The following is a 6,265-nucleotide window of genomic DNA, read 5'->3' on the forward strand; positions in this document are numbered from 1 at the left end:
TTCCACGTTCATGCATCTTGCCATTTCATATAATGTTCGCTAATTCCTCTTGATGGGTCCATTTTGGTGTGGCAAGATTTTGTGTTTTATGTTGTTTTGGCAGGGTAATTTTTGGAAGTAGTTTGACTTGAACTCCGAACTATTGTCTGATCTCAGTATTCTTGTTTTGCCATAGAAATAACCATCTGTGATGAATTTTTCGGTAGCAAGTGTAGTGTCGCTTTTATTTTTGAAGTATATGAACATAGTATCAGAGAAATCATTGGTGAATGAGACAGCGTATCTGTTTCCATTTAAATCTGCTAAATATAGTAGTCGCCCGTTCATCAAGGTGATTATTACTACTTTGAGAAAGTTTTCCCTGAAAGCAGATGTCACAATTTTTGTTGCTTGAGTTTTTATTTTTATTTTCATTCCACTGACTACATCGGGTAGTTTTGCTATGTTATTGTAGTTACAGTGGCCGAGTATTTATGCTATGTGTGAATATTGTGACATTGATGACAGCTGTCTTCAGTAATTTCGTCTTAAGTAGTATAGTCTTTTGTGTACATTTTAAGTTTTGTACCTTTTTTATGTTTAAGTACATTTTCAATTTCTTTAAAAATAGCCGTTGCTTACTTTTTTAGTTACAGTTTTTACAGAAAATATGTCCTGTGGGTAGGAGGGTATAAGTAATGCCATTTTTAGGGTAACTGTGATGCAGTTTCCATTCATGTCTAGATGGCGTACTCTGGCGTTACCATTTTTTAGTACTATACAGCTAGATTTTGTTCGATCTGCTAACTCCATATAGTGATTTTCTGATTGAAATATTTTATCAAAGTTTTGAAATTTCTTTGCGGCGTCTTTAATCATATGAGAAGTGGCTCCTGCATTGACTGGTAAAACCGTGGGTGATATCAGCTTGCATATGTAGTAGTCTTCCATTTTAAATGCAAATGTATTTTCTTCACTATCTGCTATCTTTTTCATGGTATTCCTTCATTTGTAGAGGCAGGAGTCTCTCTTGTGAGTGGTGATTTGGCAATAGTTACACCATGGTTTTGTCTTTTGTCGTTGTTGGGAGAGTGAGGGATGCCCTTTTCTCTTCCCTACAACCTCTCTTCCACAGAAGAGACGTTGCAAGCCTGTCTTTGTTTTATCGTTATTTCCATGGCAAGTGCTCGTCTGAGCTCCAATCTCTGGTCCCCCCTCGCCAATCTTTCACGATAAACACCCATCTAGCTGAAACCACTGTCATTAATTTTCCCCACTTTTTATCTGTGCCTAAATCAAAGCATAGATTCCATGAGCAAAGCTTCTTTCTTAGAACTGCGCAACTGTGGAACTCTCTTCTGTTTGCCTGTTTCCCACCTGACTACAACTTGGATGTCTTCAAGTTCAACATAAACAAATTCCTGATGAACCGCCCCCTTAAGTAAGACACTTTATCAAGTCTCCAATACTAACGATTACTATAATACTATCCCATTGATTACTGTACACGCAATAACTCTTATCCCCGAGTGGCTTCCGGGCCTTGATAAGTAAAAAAAAAAGAAGTTTTTGGATAGGTGCCCTTTTCTGTTATATATAAAACATGTGGTGTCTCGGCAATCATGATTATCATTCTTCATAGTTCGTGAAAAAGAGGGAGTTAATTTCATGACGTTATCACTACTTGACTGGTCTTTATGTTTTAACGTTTCTTTGAAACTGTGAAGTTCGCGTTTAAATTCCAAGACTATTAGTTCCTTATAGCTGTAGGTTACACAGATAGAAAAATGGTCCAAGTGGCTAGTTAGTCCTTTTAGTATCATTGACCAAGGCATTGTCCACTGTTTATCCAGCACTCCTGAGAGCTGTTAAAACGGTTTCTGTTCTTATTATATAGTCTGTGACGCTGTCATCCACTTTCTTTTTGAGAGATGCTGGTTGGGTACATAGAGAAATAGCCTTCGACTTTCCTTTTCTTGCGTAATGTTTGCTTACTATTTCAAGGGCCTTCCATTATCTGCAGCTTATCTCATTATCAGGAATAGGCTTTTATTGTCCAGGAACTGTATGGGTTTGGCATAAGCTACTTCATTTTTCTCATTATCGTCTCCGTCTCCAACGGTATTTACATTTGAAAGGACTTGGCCTGCCATGATAGAGTTCAAAATAGACTTCGTAGCCTCGGAGGAGATGTCCTTTTCTCTTCCTTGCAACCTCTATCTCACAGAAGAGATGTTGCGAGTTTGTCTCTGATGTATCGTTATTTTCATGGAAAGTGCTCGACTGAACTTCAATCTATGGTCCCCCCTCGCCAAACTTTCACAAGAAACACTCGTCTAGCTGTAAATACTATCAATAATTCCCCTCACTCTTTATCTGTGCCTAAACCTAAACGTAGATTCCATGAACAGAGCTTCTTTCTTAGAACTGCATGCCTGTGGAATTGTCTTCCGTTTTCCTGCTTTCCGGCTGACTACAATATGGTTGTCTTTAAGTCTAACGTAAATAAGTTCTTGATGAGCCGTTCCATATAAGTTATCAAATTTACCAAATTTTCATTACTAATGGTTACTATATTGTCCAATTTCTAATGTACACTCTTTAACCCTTATCCTTGAGTGGCCTCTTGGCCTTGATAATGTGGTGATGACTATGTAAAAAAAAAAAACAAACAAAAAAAAAAACACCTAAGATGACGTCTTTTAGACCAAGCATACAAAGATGGCCTAAGAATTTAATTTCCCAAATTTCATATTTTGCTTCATCTCCATTGAATAATAATCTCCTTCAGTAGTTTCTACTATCTCTACTGGGTGCATAACCTGTTGTGAGTTGCATCATGAGAGGAAGAGATTAAAAATAAGCAGAAATTCTAAGGAGGAAAATTATCAACACAGTACGATAGAGAGAAGAAATTTTTATTGAACAAGCAAAGGATTATGGGATATTCTATAAACAAAGGGAGATAATAAAAAGACAAGAGTTATCAGACTTTTAACCCAACTTAATGTTGAACACCCAGACAGATGGTACAAGCACAAATCGACAGCAGTACTTGAAAATGAAAGTCACAAAATTCTATGGGATGTGGAAATACAAACGGATAACCCTTTCCAAGCAACCCCCCCCCCCCAAAAAAAAAACGGATGTCATAATAGTTAACAAGATGGAAAAGACCTGCCAGATTGTAGATTTTTCCGTCCAGCAGATCACAGAGTGAAGATCAAGAAGACAGAAAAGTGGAGCAAATACACTGACCTGGTCAGAGAGATCAAAGGAATATGGAAGATGAAAAATGTCAGAATAACACCACTAATAGTAGGAATGCTAGGAACAATAACAAAAAGCTTTGAAAAAAGAATGGGAGAGATTGGAATCAGAGGGATGGCTAATGAGATAGAATGGATAACACTAATGAAAATTGCTGAAATATTAAGGAAAACCCTTAAATGTGGAGATTAATATACATGAACTACAGACACAAACTGGACATGCAGAAAATGCTACAAACGTAAAACACAAAAGAACATCACATGGATCATGAAAAATGGAATTGTATATTCGTAAGTTAATCCCCTAACTTCCCCCATTTTAATTAATTAATTAATTAAGTAATAATAATAATAATAATAATAATAATAACAACAGAAAAATCAACTGGCAAATAGTCAAGGAGGGTTAAGGAGGATGGAAAGACTGAGGAGAGAAAGTACTGACCAGACCTCCTCTGGATGAATGCGACCTTAAGGAGGCTTATTTACACCCAAATTTCTGCAAAGACCAATAGTTGCTGCCAACGAGAAATCAATGGTGAAAAACTGTTGTGATAACGCAAATTCATTTGCAAATGTTATCGAAAAAGGTGGAGAGTACTGAAAATCTGGAAGAAACTTGTTGTCACTGAAACTCCAAGGAACACCACAAGTTCTTCTTAAAGAGAAATCTTTGATAGTGACCTATGTGAAAAATCCGAGTGAGTAATAATAATAATAACAATAATAATACTGGCTCGAGAGCTGCAGGGAAGATGGAAGATGAAGAAAGTCAAGATAACACCAATAATAGTAGGAGCACTAGGAACAATCCGGAAAAATTTTGAGAAAAGAATGAGAGAGATTGGAATCAGAGGGATGACTGAAAAAATACAACGGATCACAATACGTCTGAAATATTAAGAAAAACCATTAAATGTGGAGATTAATGCATATGAGCTACAGAAGCAAGCCGAACATATAGAAACTACTACAGATGTAAAACACAAAAAAAATTGCCACATGGAATAATGAAAACTTAAACTACAAAATTCCCACTGTTTACTATGCTAAAATCACAATGACTAATGTATACCTATTAACCTTTATCCTCGAGTGGCCTCTGGGCCTTGATAAGTGGTGACACCCATGTAAAAAAAAAAAAAAAAAAAAAATTGTAAATTAATACTCACTCCTCCCTCCCCAAATTTGAAGTTAGTTTATGCCACATCACACCAAATAATCAAGAAAGGTCAAGGAGGATCAAAAGGCCGAGGAGAGAAAGCACTAACTAGACCTCCACTGGATGGGTGCAAAGAGGACTGGGATCTTGGGAAGGCTTATTCCACCCAAATTCAAATAAAGACCAATGGTCGCTACCAACAAGAAATCAATGGTAAACGGTTGTTACGATAACATAAACTAATTTGCAAAATGTACCGAAAGAAGTTGTAAGTACTGGAAATCTGGGGAGACTTGTTGTCACTTAGAGTCCAGGGAACACCATAGGTTGTTCTCGAAGAGAAATCTTTGATTATGGCTTGCGTGACTACTCCTTGTGAGTAAATAATACTAATAAAAGCTTACCCTAATTCAATTTACAACTACCCCAGACTTAGACTTGCGGTTCCACTAATCCCCTCCACTTTTTTTAGAAAACATCTTTTAAGCGTGTAATTAGCAAACAGCTTCTAAAACCTTGGTTGCCATCTTGGAAGATAATTCTAACGATAGATTAAAAATGATGATAGCTAATTCATAAATAATATTGATATTATTTGGATTCATCAGACTCACAACGTCGCCAACCTAATAGGTCTAGACCTGTCAGCTAGGCTTCAGCCTCTCTCCCACCAACAAAATGTTCCATCCCTCTGCCTGTTTTACAAGTATTTTAATGGTATATGCTTCAACGAACTACAAGCCCTTGTACCACCTCAACGTAAATACCCCCAACAAAGACAACAAGCAGCAAAATCCCACCCCTACACAGTAGAGATATCCCAGATGCCAGAAAGCCTTATACTCTAATAGTTTCTCTCCCAGAACTGCTGGACTCTGAAATTCCTGCCCGGGTTCTTGCTTCCCCGACTGTACTGACATGCAGAAGTTCAAATGTAATGTAAACAGACATCTTGCTGCTCAACTTCCATTATAGTATCCCTGCAATTATGTTCAAGATAGTAGCCCCCTACATCAAAGTGGCACCATGTTTTGTTTTTGGTGAAAATGCAACAAAAAATTTCCCCGTCATATCTTATAGAGATGAAAAAAAACAACAACTTTTGTTTGTTCTGTCAAAGCTCATTTCGAGTTTCTACACAACGGTGAAAATTCCACAGCGGCATGTTTAATATATAATATATTGCTGCTGGGCATTCTGTGAATGTTCATAGTATTCATGGAAACCCCGCAACATTATTGTAGCCCTTTTGTTAAAACTTCAAAAGTATTTATCTAATTAATCGGGTTAATGTAGTGTCAGAATATATCTGGTTATTACAGTTTATCTCCAATATCGTTATAGGAGTCTGTGACATATTTTCATTGTATGGACACCCAGTGTAAACAGAAACCCCATGATATCATTATACCATCTTTAGACAGAACAAGTACTACCTTTGGATTCTAGCCAGAATACTAAGAAGATATATTTTAGTTTCACATACGGCCCAAAGGCGACATTATAATTTTAATTTTTTTTTCTTTTTTTACATTGTGTCTTCGGTGATCGGGAGATCCTATTTATTAAATAAGGAGGATAAAAGATGGTAATATACTACAAGCATTAAATTAACATATCTATATATTAATTTAATGTTCATAGTATGTTATCCCCTTCTATCCTTATTTTTAATAAATAGGATCTCCTAATCAAATAATTCATAATCTGGAAACTGTGACACATGTATGTACATATGTACGTTAAAAGTACTAACCTATTAATATACAGATGCTTGCGTGAATGGGCGCATATTTTTAAAGGTTACCCTTCAGTTTCAAAAAAAAAAAATTTTTTATTACATTTTCACCCC

The sequence above is a fragment of the Euprymna scolopes genome, chromosome 6, assembly GCF_053919585.1.
Source record: "Euprymna scolopes isolate OS-2025 chromosome 6, ASM5391958v1, whole genome shotgun sequence".
Lineage (NCBI taxonomy): Eukaryota > Metazoa > Mollusca > Cephalopoda > Sepiida > Sepiolidae > Euprymna > Euprymna scolopes.